Source organism: Arvicanthis niloticus, chromosome 25 (assembly GCF_011762505.2).
Source record: "Arvicanthis niloticus isolate mArvNil1 chromosome 25, mArvNil1.pat.X, whole genome shotgun sequence".
Taxonomy (NCBI): Eukaryota; Metazoa; Chordata; class Mammalia; order Rodentia; family Muridae; genus Arvicanthis; species Arvicanthis niloticus.
Window position 1 is genome coordinate 27,751,088 of NC_133433.1, and position 21,632 is coordinate 27,772,719.

General features: G+C 37.8%; 1 non-coding gene and 1 pseudogene across 1 annotated transcript; one reads left to right on the forward strand and one right to left on the reverse strand.

Annotated features, from left to right (window-relative positions):
• LOC143438350 (lipoxygenase homology domain-containing protein 1-like) overlaps positions 1-21,632 on the reverse strand; it is a 149,312-nt pseudogene that overhangs the window by 45,563 nt on the left and 82,117 nt on the right.
• Trnac-aca (transfer RNA cysteine (anticodon ACA)) lies at positions 19,840-19,911 on the forward strand. Its single transcript has one exon. It is a non-coding gene; the product is annotated as a tRNA-Cys (tRNA).

A 21,632-nucleotide genomic window follows, 5' to 3' on the forward strand; every position in this document is an offset into this window, starting at 1 on the left:
GAGGGGGGTGGTAAATACTACTTTTCAAACTATCATACAAACAAAAATGAGCTATCACTATATTCAATATCATTCCTGTTTTATTCAGTTCTCTTCAGATATAATTTTGTATAGCTAACTTGACTTCAAAGGCAAGTGCAAATTGATGTGTCCTTCTCACCTAATTTTGAGCACAACGTGGTCACGTGGTAACCTTAAGGGCAGTATGGTTTCAGAAAAATAAAATTACAAGTTGCCTCCTAAAGTACAAGTGCTCCTTCCTTAGCATCAGCAACAACTAGTTTTTTAAGACTGTTTTTTATAAAATTATATGGAAGAAAACAGAAGAGAAAATGCTTGTGGGATAGACAATAGACTACCTTTGAAACTGTCACCAGTGTCTCCTCCTGTGTTAAAGGCTTAGTCCACAGCTTGGGAGGTAATGGAATCTTCTCAGGGCAAGATGTAGTAGGAAGTGTTTACATTCCTGGAAGAACACCCCTAAGAAAACTGTGGGATGTGACCCCTTCCAGTTGTTTCCTGTTTTGGTCTACTACATGTTCCTGCTATGATGCACTGTCTCACCACAGGCCAAAAGTAACGTCACCAGTAAATCATAAACTAGAACATTCAAAACTGTGAGCCAGAATGAACCTTTTATTTTTATAAGTTGATTGCCACAGGGATTTTGTGATAGTGATGCAAGCCTGACTGACATCCTATGTTGACATATAACAAGACATATAATATCTGGAATCATGTTCATAAAATAAATGTGAGGATGAAGAAATGACAGAAATTTCAAAGTTGGAACAAGAACCATATTGATTGCCAGATGGCAATTGTACTTCTTTGCTACAATGTAGCCAAGGAAACCTTATAAAGATGCTTTTTGAATTGCTGTTATTAAAATTACCTCTACCTAAGATAAATATCTGTGATGGTATACCGAAAGCATATCTGCTTTTAAGCTCTCCAACTGATTCTGTATTCAGGAAGAATCCCAAACAGATGGAACATTCGTCACATTCTTGTTTTTCTGTGTGTGACATAAGCATTCTGCAATAAGTAAGGTGTGTCCCCTTATAAAATGAGTGTTTGCCTTAGCACCCAGCAAGTATCCTGGGAAGACACTCTTGATGAACTACCCAGAGAGGAGCTATCATTCTCAAACTTCTAGGTGCCTTGTGTACTGGCTAGATTTTCTAGCAACTCTGATATCACTGATAACATCCATTTTCCTTCCATGACACCTGCAGACAAAATATTCTAAAGAAATAAAAAACATTTCCAGTCTGTGAGAAAACATCTGGTATTGCCAAGATGTGGTAAGCAGTGGACAGACAGAACACTCAAAGGTCAGCCAGGTTCCATGTACTGTTCACTAGCATAATCTCAGACATTTGTTTGAGTAGAGTCCAATTAGCCTAGTGCAGTCTCACAGTATACACTGTCATACCTAAAGCCATTAAGAAAAATGGCATCTGCTTTATAGGTGTGAATGGTATTTTTATTACTTTGTTTTGTTTTTTGTATCTCTACTTCGGTGGAATAGTCTAAAGTACAAATTCTGTTATTCTAGAGCCCAGTATTTAAACCTTGTAATGAATCTCGATAGTGGCACCACAAAAAGAGATATTACTCAGGAAAATAAATTTAAGTTAGAATGATAACCATCCAGGCATGCTAATGTATAAATAAATAACTAATATATGGACACGTTTGAAACAATATTCAGGAGATGGTTAAATGATCACAGAAGACAAAAGTCAGGGCTGCTTAGAAAGTTATTAGAAACAACCTCAGCATCAAACACTTTCTCGCTGTGCATTGCCAGTGCTATTTCCTTTCTCAGGAAACATCAAATGATGCTGAAGGTCACAATGGCATGAGCAGTTTGCAGAACTTGGACCGTATCTAAAAGCTCCATAGATGTTTTCACCAACACCCAAATTTTTAACAACCATGTGTCTATTTGAAAATATCCTCCCCAATCAAGATGCAATGTTTGATATAGAAACAAAAAATTTCCACCTTATTTTTATATTATTAGGTCTTTAAATATAATCCCTTATTTGTTCCACTTAGCCTGTTGTGAAGGGAGAGTCGTATGTTACATGTATAATCTCTTTTAACTGGGCTGCAGCCAAAGCCTTGTGGGTTTGCTTTCTGAGAGTGATGCTTGTGCTACATGATGCACTGAGAGTGATGGTTGTGCTGTATGATGCACTGAGAGTGGTAGTTGTGCTGTATAATTCACTGAGAGTGATGGTTGTGCTGTATGATGCACTGAGAGTGATGGTTGTGCTGTATGATGCACTGAGAGTGATGGTTGTGCTGTATGATGCACTGAGAGTGATGGTTGTGCTGTATGATGCACTGAGAGTGATACTTGTGCTATGTGACGCACTGAGAGTGATAGTTGTGCTGTATAATGCACTGAGAGTGATACTTGTGCTATGTGACGCACTGAGAGTGATAGTTGTGCTGTATGATGCACTGAGAGTGATGGTTCTGCTATGTGACACACTGAGAGTGATGGTTGTGCTATGTGACACACTGAGAGTGATGGTTGTGCTGTGTGACACACTGAGAGTGATGGTTCTGCTATGTGACACACTGAGAGTGATAGTTGTGCTGTGTGATGCACTGAGAGTGATGGTTCTGCTATGTGACGCACTGAGAGTGATGGTTCTGCTATGTGACACACTGAGAGTGATGGTTCTGCTATGTGACGCACTGAGAGTGATGGTTCTGCTATGTGACGCACTGAGAGTGATGGTTCTGCTATGTGATGCACTGAGAGTGATACTTGTGCTATGTGACGCACTGGTGCTGCCTTCCGTGGAACTCTTGGCGTTGCTGAGCATCTTGTCTCTCACCTAAGTCTTTTTTTTTTTCTTTATTGGTTTTATTATCAGATTTTCACTTTTGCTTTTCTTACTGTTTCTTTTTGTTGTTTGGCTTTGGAAATTATTGAAAAAATGTGAAGTCGTTCTCAGCTACCACTAATGTGATGACCCTTGAACTTTAACCCACATTGCAGCAACAGTCTCTATGTCAAACAAACAATGTAATCATTATTCACTTTCAAGAGGTGACAAGTCAAATGGATTGGAATAATCCTGTCTCTGGGACTACTATCACCTTTATACACAGGCTCATGTGTTGTCTTTTCTTTATAGGGACTCGTTCCTTTCAGGTAATTTTAAGACTATATTAAATATTTATGTGATTTCAAGTTAAAACTTGAGAATGTACACAAACACATGCACACACATGTACATACGCACACACATTCATGCACGAGCACATGCATGCACACACACATACATATACATGCACAAAATGCACACACACATGCACATGCACTGGCACACAAGTCTTGCTTCTGTGTTTGACTCCTTAATTTATCACCTGTCAGACAGATAATTATTTTTTTGTCTTATAGTTTATTAATATTTATTTTTAACTAAACACGTTCCTGTGTGCAGTTGCATACATCTCTCAGGTAGGGCTCATTTTCTTGAATATATAGAACAATTCATGTTATTTATTTTTCTAGTAAATAATCTATCATGTAAATAAATTAATACTACAAAAATGTCACTTGCTTATATAACAAGCAATTCTTTTAAAGAAATCATCCCAGAATACCTCCTTCTATAGCATTTTGAGTTTGATAGTCAGCAATGTCAGTGTTTGTCATGCTTTGAATCCATAAGCCAATCCTTAATTACCTCAATTTCACTGATGTTAATAAAATTCAAGTCCTAACCCTAGAGCCACTTGAGCCCCCAGGGAGTGGGGAGGCCTAGTGATGGGGAGGGGGGATCCTCTTGAAGACATGGGGAGGAGGAATGGAATGAGAAATTGTGAGAGGGCAGATTGACAAGGGGATAATGACTGGACTGCAAAAAAATAAAAGTAATAAAAAAAAATCAAGTCTGGTTAAATTTTTAAAAATCACAGAAATTCATTTTTTTGTAAAATAAAATAATACATTGTAGCATTGATTTCCTGGTAAGTTCCAAATGTAGAAAATAGTTCACAGTGAGTAACTTCTTTACATTTTAGATCTCTGAAATGTAGCTTCTATATCCGACATGTTTTATGTGAAAAGAAATCATAGTTATTTTGATATCTGCACCTTTCATATTACTTTTGAACCTTGACCTTTGCAGCTCTATCCTAGAGAATTCTTCTTTAAAACACATTTATTTAGAAGATAGATATACCTGTATTCATTCATGTGTCTTTACAAAGAGAAGCAGCATCTTTGAAGATGCCTTTCAGCATCGTTTATAAGGCAGGTCTCATTGTGTTGTCTGTTTAGAAAGTCTTTCCTTCTCCCGCACTTAGGAAGAATGACTTTTCTACATATAATATTGCTATTTGGAATTTTTCTTTCAATTAATAAATTATTACATTTACTTTGGACCAGAAGTGGGGCATGTGTTATAGTCAGAGGACAACTTATGGGAGTCAGTTCTCCCATGTGAGTCCCAGGGTGGAGCTCAAGTTATTAGACTTCCAACTCCTGCGCCATCTCTCTGGCCCTTCTTTGATAGTGTGAGCACATTATTCTATGGGTTTTTTTTTTTCACATCTACAAGGTCTTCTGCGTCGAATTTTCTTGCTTATTATTTAGGGGCTCCATGGATATAATAAATCATTTTCTTCTTTTACTTTCAAATTTCTTTCTTTGTCTTTGAATATTGACAACTATAGGACAGCTCATCATTTCATCTTTCAGGTTACTTTTGTGCTACACCAGTCTGCCTGCCCATGCATTTGCCCAAATTTGAGATGCTTTTAACCATTATTCCTGTAAATATATTATCTCTGATTCTTTATCTTCTTCTGAAGTTCTAAAATTCTATATATTACTTCACATAATGGTATCCCATAAGTCCCATAGGCTTCATAACAATTTCAATCTTTTGTCTTTTTTGCACTAGTGACAGGATATTTTCTTTTTTTTTTAATTGGATATTTTATTTACATTTTAGATGTTATCCCCTTTCCCCATTTCCCCCCACAAGAATCTCTTATCCCATCCCCCCTTCTCCTGCTTCTATGACGATGTGCTCCCACCCACCCACCCAGTCCCAACACCCCACCCTCAAATTCCCACACACTGGGGCATCCAGCCTTCATGGGACCAAGGATCTCTTCTCCCACCTATGCCTGACAAGGCCTTCCTCCTCTACATATACAGCTGGAGCCATAGGTTGCTCCATATGTGCTCCCAGGCTGGTGGTTTAGACCCTGGGAGCTCTGGTTGGTTGATATTGTTGCTCTCCCCATGGGGCCACAAACCCCTTCAGCTCCTTTAATCTTCTCTCTAACTCCTCCATTGGGAACCTCTTGATCAGTTCAATGGTTAGCTGTGAGCATCTGCCTCTGTATATGTCAGGCTTGGGCAGACCTCTAAGAAAACAGCTATATAAGGGTCCTGTCAGCATGCACTTTCTGGCATCCACATCAGCCTCTGCTTTTGGTGAGTGCACATGGGATGGATACACAAGTGGAACAGTACTCCTCATCAGTCCACAGATTCCGTTTTTCTTTTTAGGACACTGCTGAACCCCTTTGTCAGCTGGTTTTATTTGGTCATCATGTCCCTTACTTCTAGGCAGTTGTTTGTTTGTTTGTTTGTTTATTAATGGTTCATAGTATTTCCTCAAACTTATTTTTTCTAGACTCATTTAGTTTTCCCAGGCTTCACTAATTTCTTTAAGACTTTTTATTCTGAACTTTGTCCATCAATCCAAACATCTTCACTTGGGTCAGCTGTTTGAATCTTTAATCTTTCTTTGTTCCACAGTGTCAATCCTAAGTTTTCTGATAATTTGTGATTTTTATACAATTGCATCAGTGCCTTTGCATTTGAGGAAGCATCCATTTTCTTTATAGACTTTAAATAAAGCGGGGTGGGGGGAATCCTTCAGCTATCAGTCTTGAATTGGTTTCTAAATGGGCCTGCTAGTGTTATCTTCAGGTCTGCAGAGCTTGCCCTCAGGATCTCTACTTGAACAGCCTTTTCTTGTGCTGGGAGCTTGAGTGGCTCTGCTAGGCTGGCTCTGCAACTGACAGGAGAAATTGTCAGTGAGATGCTACATTGACTGACTGAACAGACAAGGCCTCCAGCTGAGCTCTTTGGTCAGACAGGACCAGAGACTAGGTCACAGGCTACATAAATCTGCCTTCTGTTGCCATGATAAACACCATGAACAAAAGAAACTTGGGAGGAAAGGCTTTATTTCACTTATAGATTACAGTCCATTGTCAAGAGAATTCAAGGAAGGAACTTAAAGCAGAAACCTGGAGGCAGGAACCAAAGAGGAAGCTACAGAAAAATGTTGCCTACTCAGCATGACTTTTATTACATCTTAGGCTTACCTACCCAAGGATAGCATTATTATTTTTCTCATTAATCATTAATCAAGAAAATATTCCTTCAGACTTGCCTGCAGGCCAATATGATATGATACATTTTCCCCATCGAGATTTCCCTTTTCCAACAGATTCTATCTTATGCCAAGTTGGCAAAATAAAAAAGAAAACAAAACCAAACAAAAACCCTATAGAGCACATAGACTATGCCTTTTGGCCAAAGAGTATAGCTTCTTAGATTAATTATTGAACAGGGAGTCAGGCTGGGCTTGATAACAGTTCTTGAGTGAATAAGACTTCAGCTAAGCTCCCTGACAAGGCAGTGCTATTGACCAAAATCCACATTCAGGTGGAATAGTAAACAGGGTTCTGCAGACTATAGGCTGGGTTCCCTAACTGAATGGAGATGCGAGTCATGCTTCATAGTGAGAACCACTGACTAGCTTCTCTTCCTGTGCTGAATTTCTGTCTATATTCCACAACCCGTAAGAATTAGTATTAGGCTTCTAGACTGAAAATATCTGCAGATATTTTCTAGTCTACTGGGGCTATCAGCTATTCAGTAATCACTCATGGTGTGAGTAGGTGTTTGTGGGAAACACAGCTAAGCAGAATTTCTGGCCTCTCTCCCTTATCAGAGACCTCAGAATTGAGAAAGCTTACTTGTTTGTAAGGAACCTCACTGGCTTGGTCAAATATTCAGATAGAACCATAGATTGAGCTCTGTGTACAGTCTGCACCAATTTGTGGGTACTCAAGAAGGCAAAATTATATATAGTATTCCCTGGCCAGTCAGTTCAGTTTCATTAGGAAGTGCTACCACTGTCTGAATTCTCTAGTTAGGGGACAATAATGCCATCAGGGGTGCAATTCTCTCAAGATCTGTGTACTAAACACTCAGAATATTACAACATTTCTGTGTTCATGGTTAGTGTCAGGTGGTCTAGCCCTGCACATTTTTCCCCTTGTTCTCTGTCAAATAAAACAACTGAACCTCCTATGCAATAATGAAGAATAGAATATCTGCCTCGGATTCTTGTTTACCCACTAAAGATCATATAGATTCAGGGATCCCTCTTTGTGCAGAGGTGTGCACCACAGTGTGAAGGCAGCATGACACAGACAAAACTGTACTGACTGGTTTTTGTGCTGTTCTTCAAGGTGGTTCAAGGAGTGTTTTAGCTTCACTCTCAGGTTTTGTGGTTTTTACAAAGATATTTTTAATGCATTGATGGCTGGGAACTGGCTTTTCTTTCGACAAAGATACTAAGGTTGTGAACTAGGTTCTGGTACCTGTGGTGGTTAGTTTTATTACCTTGTGACAATCTAGAATCACCTTAGAGGCACCTTAATAGAGGATTGTCTAGATTCGGTTGGTCTGTGGCATTGTGGTTACATAAATTGAGGAAGGAAGACCCAAGCATTGTGGGTGATACCATTCATTAGGCAGGGAACCTGAATTATATAAGAATAGAGAAAGCAAAGAACACACGGTGAATTAGTTGCTTGTTCTCTACTCTTGACTATGGATATAGCTGCTTCAAGTTCCTATTGCCTTGACTTCCCTACAATGATTGACTATAACCTGGTACAGTGAGTTAATATAAACCCATCCTCTATACATTGCTTTTAACAAGGGATTTTATTACAGCAACAGAAAAAAAACTAAGGCAGTATCCATTACGAGGCTTGTTATATATTAGAGGGAGAAAGCACCATTTATGTATAAACATGAAAATTTGGTGATTTAGACTTAGCAGTCAATGTAACTGTTTTAGCTTTCATGACTGAAGGACAAATTCAAGGTAAACTGTCTCTATAATCAAATTCATCCAGCAGTTGGTGTAGTGTATTACCAAGCCCCAAGCTTCAATTCTACCAGAGTGAGGAAAAGAACTTAAAAGAAAAGATAAGTTAAGGGGTTAAAGGGAGACAAGAAAAGACATATAAAGAAGAAAGCCACAACAATGCCAAAATCAAGATGGCATGCTGACATCTATCTAGCTAATGGGAACAATGTCCGTTCCCATGAATATCTAACTTTTAAACACTGAAAGGGCCCAGAATAAATGTTCCTGCTATTACTTTTGCACTCAAAGACTTGATCTGGGCTAGCCAACCTACTCTTGGCACCCTCTATTTCTTCCTCCTACTTCAGCCTCCAGACTCTTCTATACAGACCCCCATGCCAGCAATAGCCACCTACTAACCATCTGCCAAAGCTGCCTTCCTGCCTTCATTCATGTGAAAACTGTCTAAAAAATCCCACTCCATCAGCATCCTCTCCCAACTTGTGAGTGGGATCAAAAGAGTCAGTCTCAACAGAGTAATAATCTTTTATACTTTATATCCAGGGTTTTAATATTAACTCTTTTAGTCTGTACTAGCATAACAGAACGAATCATTGTAGCTATTTTGCATGACTTCTGCAATGGCTAATTAAGACCACTCTATAAACCTACTTTTCCACAAAGAAATAACAAATTTGGTTTGAAACTATAGAAATTTATCAAAGGCCATCTGAAGAGCAGTTTTTTTAATGAAAATGACAAGCTGGTTAAGAACCAGAGTCTGTGCATTGTAACTTGATTGCCTCTCTCTCCTGTCTACAGGTCTTCAGTATCACTGAAAAACAATAACCCTGTAAGCATAGAAGCTGGAGAAAACAAAAGTAAGGTGAGCCATATCTCAACATAATATAATCATAGAACTGAAAGGCAGAGAGAAAGGAGGCAGAATATCTTGAAAGTAACACAGAGAAACAACTTATCACATACATAGGATCCTTGGTGAGATTATGGAGGATTTCCTGCATACACCATGAAGTCCACAGACAGGAAAGAATAAGGCATTCTTAAATAAAGTCAGTTTTTAATTCACTAGCAGATAAACCTACCAGATACACTAACATAAAGCCTCAGGGTGTCTTGATAGAGCCAACAACAATCTGTGACAAGAAGAAATGGTGCAAAGAAAAAGTGGGGAACTATTTGTGAATAAAATGTAACATCAGCAGTTCATATTCAAACTGTATGATCACGCATTAATTTAAAAATCCAGTTAAAAATGAACAAGGTAAGAGAAGGATATGCCAATTATTGGCAAGTACATAAAAAGATACTCAGCACCATTAGTCATCAGGAAAATGTATCAAAAGCACACTGAGATAAGACTTTATACCCAATAGGATGTGTTTTTAAATAAAGAAAAGACAATTAAGTATTTCGGTGAGAATGTAGGAAAAGAAGAATCCTGCACACCCTTGGCAGTAGTATAACAAATCATGCAGCCAGTTCTTAGGACACTCAACGGTTTCTCAAAATGTTAAGCATGCTGTTGCCATGTGAACCAATAACTATATTCCTAGTGAAATGATAACACAATAACAACGACTTATACAAAGAAATCCACATAAACTGAGAGTGAGAATAACCCAAATGTCTATCAATTAGTAGATGGATAAAGTGCAGTGTATCCACAGAGGGAAGTAGAATTTATCCATAAGCAAATGAAATGCTGATAAATGTTCCAGCATAGACCAACCTTGAAAGCATTGTGGAAAGGAAAGGACTAAGGCTCAAAAGTTCTGCGTTATCACTCCATCACTCGGCGTTTATAAATTACCCAGAGCAGGTAAATTTTATAGATATAGAAAGCAGAATAATGGTAATGGCTTTTAAAGAGGGAGTTAAGGGGATAGAAGAGAAACCACTTTTGATTATTGCTTTTTCATGAGAAAACAGTCTACCATTATAGTGTACTGATTATTGTATGAATATATTAAACACCATGAAGTAGAGTGTAAATGTGTCAATGTTATAATGCACAAACTACATTTCAATAAAGCTCTTTAAACAAGAAGATAAAGAGTTATCTTTTTGTGTGTCACAGCCCGTGACTTTAAAAGGAACACAGAAAATGAAATTAGAAGGTATAAAGCAGTGCATATAGCAATAACAGAGTGCAGTGTGCTGTGTAGCAGTGACTGATAACAAGTGAAATTTATCATTTGTTTGCCATGTCCCACCAGGCACTATGTTCTATGAAGCAGATGTTATGAGAATGAAATTAGGGGAAAAAAAGATTAAAAATACCATGTCTCACATCTCAGAGTTTGTTTAAAAAGAATAAAATAGTTTGGATAATGAAGGGGAAAAGGTAAGGTTAAAGACATGTTTATTGCAGCATTATACAGAATAGTAAAAGCCTAGAAGCCATTTAAATGTTCAATTATACTAAAGTCTTTCATTAATCTGTGACATAATTCTTGTAAACAATGAGCTACATACAGTTAAGAAAACCATGGAGCTCCTTGCATGAGTTGTAAAATTTGTACAGAAAGTTGCTACAAAATTGCATGTGAACTATAATCTTAGTCATAAATATTCACACAATCCAGGCAGTACAATAGGGGTCATTTCGTTGTCTCTTTGTAGAGGCAAATTAAGGGAGAGTTTGTGGAGGAAACTGATATGTAGAGGACCATGTACTGGCTACCATGTTTGTAGTCAAAGGTGGCCTTCAAACTCTGATCATTTGCCTGCTTAGATCACCCCCCCCCTGCCATATGGCCCTTTCCAACAAAGCATATCCATAACTTATGAAAGGTGATCTTATAACAAAGGCCTGGGCTTCAGCAAGAGCAGAACAAACCTTTAGAAACAAAAGCACTCACATCTTTAGGAGCATTAATAGGAAACTGCCCTGCTGTCTTTTTAAGACTTCTATATGTTTGTATCTTTATTTATACAAATGAAAAATAAAGAAGAAACAAAGTATCTCATATTCCTATTACCTGTGATGTTTCTAAAATGCCTTAACATACGTTTTCATGAATTAAAAAAAAAAAAAAAAAAAAAAAAAAACCAGAATGCAAATACTCCACCAAAACAACAAAAAGTCATTCTCAACTCCATTTTAGGGAAGAGATTCCATAATATGTCATAGTGAGCAAGTCATAGGCAAGTGGATTTTACCTTGAATAGATCTGCACTGTTGGGGTTAAACAAGCGGTGCTTTCCAGACTTCAAAATAATAGGTGCTGAACATCTTCCTTTTCCACAGACACATAGGGATACTGTTGCCGTAGTGCCAGCATTTTTAAGATCTCCGGTGACAACAGTCACCTTCCAGTTCCCACCTGCAAAGGAAAAGAAAAGTGTTAGAAGAAACTGGCATTAGTATTAGGAAGAAAGGAAATTCTGCTTAATCAGCCTAGTTGAAGAAGTCAACCCAGAGGTAGTAAAATTACTGCTTATTATGTGCCTCCTTTTGGGAGGCTAGCACAGGAAACAGTTTTGGAAATGTCACAGCATTTTGATTACAGAAAAAAAAAAAAAAAAAAAAAACACAGCGGTCTTTTGAGAACAATAGATGTTCCTCTTGGGAACAAAGTGGCTCAGGTGAGGGCATTTAGCACTACATATTTGGCTGAAACATGTAGAAGTGGGTTTCAGGGTCACTGTCAAATCTTTGACTGGCAACAAATGGCAGACATATACTGATTGGGTGACATCGTGACATTACGGGTCCCAGGGATATCCCTGTAGAGCTTGGGTTAATGGCAGTACAGTGAGCCATTAAAGATAGAGAAGACTTAAAAAGGAACAAAGACAAGTTAAAGGGTTTTTTTTTATTATTATTATTTTAATGAAAAAAATGCCCATAGACTTAAAACGAACCAACAAATAAAGAGAAAGGTAGTTCTAGATAAATAGAACCTTCCCAGCAGGAGTTTAGCTGGGGGAGGGTGCATGAAGAAAACACAGGCTGAAAATAGAGAAAGACATTGCATTCTGTAAGCAGAACGGATAATTGATCTGCTGCGGGGAGACTGAGCACAAAAAAGGTTGAGACAAGCAGCGCATGACAGGAAATGTCTTTTCAAAAGATCTGTGTATTGTTCTATGATTGGATTTGTTGGGAAGACAAATTGAGATAGTATTGATTTTAGCATGTTGCTTCTTTGGGAAATTGCACCACCAAACCCAGAGCTGGAAGACGCCCCTGACCGTACAGCAGATGTTGGGTGCACATAGGGGCACACCAACAGTGTAAGGAAGCAGTGTGGCCTGCCTATGCTCTGTAATGCATGCGTCTCTCCTCGTCACAGACATTTGCTGTGCGGGCAGGAGCAACTTAAAGACACCTATATTGTTAATCTCAGATGTTCTGTAAACACGTAGTCTTGTGCATAATTTTTACAATTCCAAAAATAGTAAGACCTCCCAGCTTTGTGAACATTTTTCCACTAACAGCTCATCTTACCTTGGAATGTTTACTTCTGTCATTCCCTTAACAAGATAGCCACAACGTCCATTGAAAAGTCTCTAGCCACTGTAGTTAAGCTCATATCAAGTAAAATGTGCAGTGTCATATTTGATAATAAAGATAGAAGTGAAGTCTCGGCTGAGTCCCCAAAGTTTAGCAGAGCCCAGTTGTGTGAACTACAGGGTGTCTAACCTGTAGCCTGTTTGCTCTAAGGAACTTGGACTTGTATGAGAAAATGAACCAAGGGATTTACAAGATGCAATTCCCCCCACCCCCAAGAAGCTTGTGGTAATACTAATTCTTGAAGAAAAAAAAAAAAAAAAAACCTACACCTGTGCTTTGATGTGTAATGCAAAAAGTTAAAAAGTATCCTTTTAGGACTTCTTTTGTCCTGTATCCTGCATCCTATCTTCTTCCCTGCATTTGCAACAGCCCTGGAACTTTCATCTCTCACTGTCATGGGGAGAGGGGCACACAAGAGTTTACATAGAAGCTTGGATTTTTGTTCATTAAATTACAGATGAGTAGCAAGGAGCTGTTGATTTATACAAAACTGTGTCCTTCCCTTTTAGAATCAGCATGTCACCATGACATAAGTGTTAATGAAGAAACACTGACAAAGTATTTTCTGCAGTCACTTCTGCTGTCCCTCAAAATTTCCTAAGTGTTATTTTCTTTTCTGAAAGTGGAATCTGTTTTTCATAAGTCCTATAATATACTTTGAAAATTTGATCACTCCATCTTTTTAAGGATCAACAAAACATTGAGTTCATATCTAAATTCAACTGTCCTGTGAAATAGTTTATTTATAACTGTGCTAAAGTATATTTACAGTTTTTGAATTGCTTATTTACGTGTCAAAAATTACAAGTAGTTTTTAGAAATAATTTTTTAATCTAAATTTTCAACCAAAACCAAAATTTCTTATGAGCTGTTTTGTCTGTTTCTTTTGTGTTTGTTTGTTTGTTTGGTGTGTGTGTGTGTGTGTGTGCATGTGATTGTGTGATTTCTAGTTTCTCACTCTTTCAATTTCTACACAGTTGCTTCTACTCAACTCTTAGGTCTCACAAAAATACTGTCTTCTGTTAATATCTTTTTGAAAATCATTTCTATTGAAGATTTTAAAAAAGGAAGGAAGGAAGGAAGGAAAGAAGGAAGATACCTTGTAATCGAAGTCTAAATATTTACCTTACATTTATATGTTTTCTGGCAATTTTCTAAAGTTTGTTGGTTATGTGATGAACTGTGACTGTTCATTAGCTTTAAATGGCCCCGACTCTCTATCATTGGCTTCACCTAACACCATAGTAGTCAGTGGCTTCTTTTTAGAGATATCCTGCTTTAGAAAAGAGGATTTATTTTTTCATTTTAGACACAACATCTAGGAAAAGTATTTTCCTTTTGTCTTAGAGATACTTTAAAGGTAGTCAGTCTAGACTAAGTCCTATAATCTTCAAATACTCCATAATAAATTTGGACTCTTTCTCAGCGATGTTTACCAGGAAGCAATACCTTTTTGATTCTGCTGTCATGCTGCCAATACAGGTGCACTTGAACTAGAAAACCCCCCAAAAGAGCTCAAACTACTTTGATAACAAGTAGAACTCAGTAATTGTGAGCTAACTGACTTACTGAACTTAGATGTCCATATTTTATGTTAAATAATAAGGAGACTCTAAGTGACCATGTGTGTCACAAGATCAAATCAAACCTGATACAATTGATAGATCTTACCTCATAACCAAGTTTATTAATGGTTCATTAGCAAGACACCACGTGTTCTTCATTTAAAAAGAGATTAGAAAGCAGGTAAGCAAATGATAGCCCTTGGGTCACCTCTGTCTTGTTACCTCTCTGTTTTGTGGTCTCAGGTTCATTTACTGTGTTGTCCATGGGTCTTTCCACACAGCAACAGCAGAATTATAACAAAGACCACGTGGCCCATAAACCCTACCTGGTACTTTATAATTAAAGTTATCTACAGGCTAGAGAGATGCCTCAGTGGTTAAGATCCTTGGTGCATAATTCTTAAGAATCAGAGGTGGGATCCCAGTACTCAGATGTCAGAACATGGTCAAAAGATTGACCCATGGTGAACAATGCCTTGGGGAACAGTGAGAGAGGCTCAAGGTAGAGCCTGGAGAGAAAAGGCAGAGGGCCTTTTACCTCAGATGCATTTTGTTCCCTCGATTGTTCTTGGAAGAGATTTCATGGCTCCTGTGACAAACATTTACATTCAATTTATAAGATATGTTTGTTCTTGTCAGGTGTCATATAGCTGTAAAACCCAATCCAGCCAGTGTACCCTGAATCTACATTTGTTCTTCTGCCTTGCTTTCATGCTTTCCCAGACATGATCCATAATATGTGCCAGGCAGTTGTGTTAAAATTGGTCTGTCCTGAGAATGTCCTGGGAAATGGCTTCCTACTAATATTTATTATGTCTTACTGGAATTTATTTATCTTTGTCTGATCATGTTTTCCTGAACTGGAACAACCTTCCTTGGATCATTGCTTTTTTTTTTTTGTTACATTTGTGTATAAAAGTACATTGAAACTGAAGTAAGGTTGGGTATAGCATCCAACTGTAGTCTGCCCTATTCTTTCAGGTCCCTGAACAGGTTGGCTTAAAGTCTCTCAATACTCAGGTAACAAGATGGATGTCCTACAAATGCATACAAATTTAGATTCGAGGAATCTGGTACCCACTTCCAGCTTCTGTGTTATCATGGGCTTGGACATGTAATCACACATGTATATGTACTCACACGGGTGTGTTCAGACACACATACAGAGATACATAAATAAGTGCAATAAGTTATTTTTTTTTAAATGTTCACTGGTTTCTCCTCTGGGTGCCACTGTACAGTTTTAAAAATACCCTCTGGGCTGTGTTACACCATGTGCTTGTTCATATTAAATATTCAGGATTTATCAGTGGAAGAAGAGGTAATAAGTGCTATTGATTACCATGCTTACTATAAGTCTTAAGTTCTGCCTTATCAATCCATAAGTACCAGGTTTACTTATGATAGACAACCTAAATAGATCACAGACATTCTACAGTGGCATCTTACACTATTCATAAATATCCTCACTGATGCCAGGCACTTACAAGCCGCTTACTTGCAAGATGGCCATTTAAACATGGTGTGTTAAAATGTGAAATATTCCTTTTCTGGGAGTGAGTAAAATGCTACAGACTGAGAGTCTCAGAAGCTAACATTACCTGGGTCTGTGAGAAACTTTTCTCTGACCTGCTCTGTTAGAATCCAAAAGCCAAGTTATGAAAACTGAACAGGACAGGGCTCTGAGGCTGCAACCTCTGTGGAGCTCCAGCCTCAGGTGCAGGCAGCATGTGCGGGGAGCCTTGGAAAGCCCCACATACTCTCTGCTGTGTGTAGCTGTGCATTAGCCAAATGACCACTGAGGTGGTCTGCCAAGACCTACTCAGATGCTACAGTATCCTGCCAAAGAATGACAGAGAGTTTAAGCCATGAAGTTTGGGGTGGATGACTGGATCAACTGCTAAAAGCATTTTCCAAGAAAGGTTTCTCTGTTGTCTTGTTATTTATATCTCCAGACTTTTTTTTTCAACCCAGAATTTTGAGACAGCATTTCACTGTCTCAAAATTCTCACAATCTCAAAATTGAAGTTCAGACAGCATTTCACAGTCTGAACTTTAAACCACTGTGCAGTTCTTGGTGAGTCTTTATCTTATGGTTCTCTTGCTTCAGTTACCAGGTAGCTCAAACGATAGGACTGTACCACTTTCCTGGGTCTATTATCGTTTTCTATATAAATTGTATAGTTTGCCTCTTGGCATGCATGCAAGGGAATTTAACTAGAGTTCATCTTTTAGGCATCCCAAGTTAAAAAAGAAAACTTGCCACTAGCCATTTCCTTCACAGTGTTCTTAACAAATTGGATGTTCATTCTCAGTATGGTGTTACTTTGGTGCACCAAGTTCCTACAGTCAGTGACTTTCCATGACTCTTCCTGAGATCGCCACATTTTGTCTTCCACTAGTCTGTGCATGCTGTCACAGGGGTTATGTGCACTTGACTTTGCAGCCCACAAAATCAAACTCTTTGTTGAATATAGAAACATCTATGTCTAGACACATTTTCACTTACTTGGCAACTTCCCACTGAATGTTCTAAGACAGAAAGGATCCATGGAAATTAAGCTCTTGCCATATATAATTGTTAGTTTCCCCAAGTGAAAAAACTCACAGCTGCTTTCTTTAAGTCTCCATAGCACATCGAAGAATCTCCAAGACAGCTTGCCTTCATCCAGCTGAGCAACAGGCTGCTGTCATGAATCTGTGAGGCTGCAACAGTAGGAGCCTGTATGCAGTGGATGTGAGGAAATGCAGTGAGCCTCTACAGACTGCAACCTCCTCCTGATTACAGTGGGGCTGGCCTGAGACAGGCAGAAAACACCCCTATTATTGTGCAGAAATTACTTGCTTGGGCTTGGTTGTTGGTGAAGGTGAGTATTATAATAGGGAAAGAGTATTATAATAGGGAAAAAAACTACAGGTAGCTAGGGGGAGAAAGTCCTAAAGTCAACCAGATTCACCTTCATGGAAGTGCTCTGTGGGTCTTCCAGATGCTGTAATGATTGTCCATAGTCTCTCTGATCCTTGAGGAAGGTCAACATAAGTGAAACTTCTCTGTTTGTTATTCCCAGTATGTTTATGATTATTGTTACTTACAAATTACCATGAGTGTTAGAGGTTTATTGAAGCTCTTTTCTTATGTCTTTCTTTTATTTTCTATTTTGTGCTTTATTTCTGTTTGAAGCAACCTTACTCTGCCAAGGCTAATACTGAGCTGGTCCTGAGTCTCCTGAGTGATAGGTGTCATCATGCCTGGCTTCCAATTCCTTTTGTGTTAATGACATATACCATACACCTTTCAAATATCCATAATGTAGCATCAGGCCCCTCTGCAGGCTTCTCTAAGACAAGGACCAGCCTTATGGTATGCGTTTGTCATTCTGGAAGACACCGGGTTGCCTATCTACCTCTAAGACTTGGTCAAATGCCTTCCTCATATTGCCACACTCCCTGAAATACCTCTGTTGCAGCCTTTCACAATCCACCTTTTCCCACACAAATAAATCAATCCCTATCTACCCTGACTGTGAATCCATTGAAGGCTATATTTGCCCTAGTTCTACATCTCTGGTGTCTAGTACAGTATGTACATAACAGCCTCTTATAAAAGAAATGGGTCATTGATGTCTAAAACACTATGGGATCCCTTAAGTAGTGTTCTGGAAAGCAAAGGTTACATGTGTGGAGAACAATGTTAAAGAGAATATTAGGAATTTTAGCAAAATATTTGTCCTTCTTTCTCAATTAACAAAAAATACATCTTACAAGCGATGTTATTATGCAAAATACAAGGCCATTGCCATGGCCTTATAATTGATCTTATTAATAGCACAGAGATAATAAAAACACAAATGTCCTTGTATCACTTACATTTTGAAAGACATATAAATATATTTCAGTGAGATCTAATACAAAGATACTATAAACAACATAGGTTATTAATTTATTATATTTCTATCATTTTACCACAAACAAATTCTTTGTATCTAAGTTTGCATGTTTTTTAAACCAATGACCTTATAAAAGAATCATATGATATTTTAAATTTTTAAGTACTTTAAGAACATTTTTGTTCTCTCAAAGACAAATACCACTAATCCTATTATTTATATAAAGCAATGTATCAATTACATGCTGATTTCCATAGTAGTTTAGATAAATATGATACAGCATTAGAAATGGTTGTTTCCTAGTCTAGAATGATTTCAAACAATGTTCTGTTTTCTTCTAAAAAACAATCATATGCAATTATCAGAAAATAATCTACTGTACATTTTATGTTGATACTGAATTAGCATGAACCACATCTCATTTTGTGATCCAATGTATTGCTTTTAATTGTATGATGAGGAAGTAGCACCCAGCTTTATAAGACTATAGAGAAAACAAGAGTGCTAGGGAGAGAATAGATAGGCACCTGCTGCCACCCTTGGGCATGCTCAGTGAGATTGCCTAGGTACATGCTGTCTATGAAGAGATAATCTTAGAGACCAATATATTTTGGTCACATGTCCTAGACTCTGTCCAATGTCTTATAATTTCATCAAATTCCCCCAGCAGCCTTAAGAGGATGTTTAATGAGACTTTCATTTCATAGGAAGAAACTTGAGGCATCTGGAGAAATCGTGAATTTCCCAAGTAAAGAATTATGCAAGTAAATGGTTTTGTTGGAATTCAGAATCTATCCTGTCAACAGAACAGGTGCTTGGAAGAATTCTGGAGACATCCAGCCATAATGGTTTAGAATGGCTAAACTTCCTACTCACCTTTCCTCAGAGGCTTCAATTCTACAGCAAAGCATAATCACCACCAGGGAGAACAGTGTGGTAGAGAACACTAAATATACTTATAAATAATACTAAATACTAAATAAATAATACTAAATACTAAATAAACACTAAATACTAAATAATACTGGCGCCTCCAGCATCTACTCACCATTCTCAGCCTGAAGTTTCAAAACTGGTGATTCCACATTGTCCTTATTATAAAGGACATATTGTTCTTTATGTCCTTATTCTAAAGACCCTAAAGACTCATCCTGTGTCACTTATATCACTGCTATCTAAGCTCCCCTATGATATCCTCTCTGATCAATACCTGTCCTTGGCTTACATAGACACTTTGACTTGCCTCTTTATATTTTTATTTTGTTTTTGTTTATTTCATTTGTTGTTTGTTTGTTCCCTTTCCTCCATTGGTTGGTTGGTTGATTTGTGGTTTGTTTTTTTAAAAATAAAATATTTAAGAATACTCAAATACTTGGGGTCCAAACCTCCTGAAAAATACAATTTTATGATTACTTTAATATATATTTTCCAAGAAGATAACATACTTAAATACCAAGTTATGATTATATAATTGGATCTACATAAACAGCCCAGTTATGATTTTCTATTGTCACACAGAAGAGCTTTCTGAAACAACTAAAGAGAATTTATTTTGCTATTGACTTTTCAGCCAGAGTTTGTTTCACAATTTCAACTGGAAACATTCCACTATGGACAGGAAGACTTGCTTCCATAGCCAGCTGATAACTGTGCTGTCTTAAAACTATGCCAGGAGAGGAGTTATAGCTCAGTGGTATAGCATTTGACTACAGATCAAGAGGTCCCCAGTTCAAATCTGGGTGCCTCCTTTGCGGGTGTACATGTCTTTCAGGCAGGAATCTAAATATTAGGCTAGAACAAAGAAATAATTTCAGGTCGAAATATAAATCTTAAGCTAGAAAAAAGAAGTAATTTCAGGCAGGAATCTAAATCTTAGGCTAGAACAAAGAAGGAAGCTTCAGACATAAAAATTACTCTGGGTTGGGACAGGGAAGTGGGCTTATATATTTTGGTCATCCTGATAAGCCCTTAGAAATAGTGATCACAACAGTGATCATAGAACTTTGTTTATTGCCTTGATTGTTTTTTGACTATTTGTGTTTATTGTCTTGTTTGTTCCTTGACTATTTGAATCTATTGTATGGCTAGTTCCTCAACCTAGAACTGACCTTAATACTTGCATGTAATTCAAATGGTATAAAAGCAAAACATAGGAGGGGGGATAGGATAGGAGGTTTGGGGGGGTATGGGTAAAGGGGATGACATCTGAAGTGTAAATAAATACAATATCCAATAAAAAAGAAAACTATGCCACGCCTCGAAGGAATGACCTTCACACCTCTCCTTATAGTCTGAGACTCCTTGGAATGTGGGACTGGGTTTCCAGAACTGACATCTGAAAAGAGCCAGCCAGGCAAAGGCAGCAACACCTTTCAACTGACAACAGTTCATTAATTCTCTAATATACTAATAGTCAGCAAGCTCAAAGCCCTGCCTTGGTTGGTTCTTTCTTTTCAAAGAACAATGGCAAGGTTCCAGAAGGGCACATGCGACAAGGAGAGTTGTTATAATTACAGACATTTGTAATTACATCTGTTTTTTTTTTTTTACTTGCCTATCTCAAAATTGCTCAGATCTTCTTTAAGCAGAACCCTCAGTCTCTAGGCCAATGGTTATTAACTGGGAGAAAGCTGGTTAGGTACATTCAGTGATGGTAAAAACATTATTTTTGTAGTCATAACTATATGCATATGTATTGGGGGAGCATCTAGTATGTATAAGCAGCTATTCTGCTAAACATCTTGTTTTAGAAGTTTCAACAGTACATCACAACAGAGTTTGTCACAGTAAAATGTCAATAGTACCAAGGTTAAGACACATGGCCTCTTCCTTACTTTGAAGCCTGTGGTGTTCCAAGCCATATTGTGGTCTCTGTGAATAAAAAATCTCTAAATGTTGGCTTTCATGAGTGTTTCTGCAGATGCTGATAGCTTATTGTTATGCTACCATATCACTGTCAAATCTATTCCATGGCTATGTCCAATTATAGGTATTGTCTGAAATATGGAAAGATGGGAAACAATGTCCTAAAAACCAATGTAGCATAAATGAATATCCAAATAGTAACTATTAAATGTCAAGAGAGCTAAAACTTAAGCCAAATGGACACTTAGGAAACAGTGTGCTTGCCCTGACTTTTCACTTAACTCTTCTTGGCTATGGTAAAGTATCTAGGAACCAAACTCTAAGACAAAACAAATGCTGATGTTTGCTAATGGAAATCTATCAAGGCTTAGCATCTCCCATTTTTATTCTAAACATGTTCAGACATTTTCCCATTTAGCTCCACTGAAATATGGTAACACAGTTTCATGCTCATTGAATTGGGAATAATGAATTAATCTCCACTCTTCTAACATCTTATCTAAGATACAAGTCTCTCAAGTACCCACTCAGTAAGACCAGGAAGACATTGGTCTTCCTGGGCAACACACAAAAATGACCCAATAGGCAGAATTCTCCCACTTGG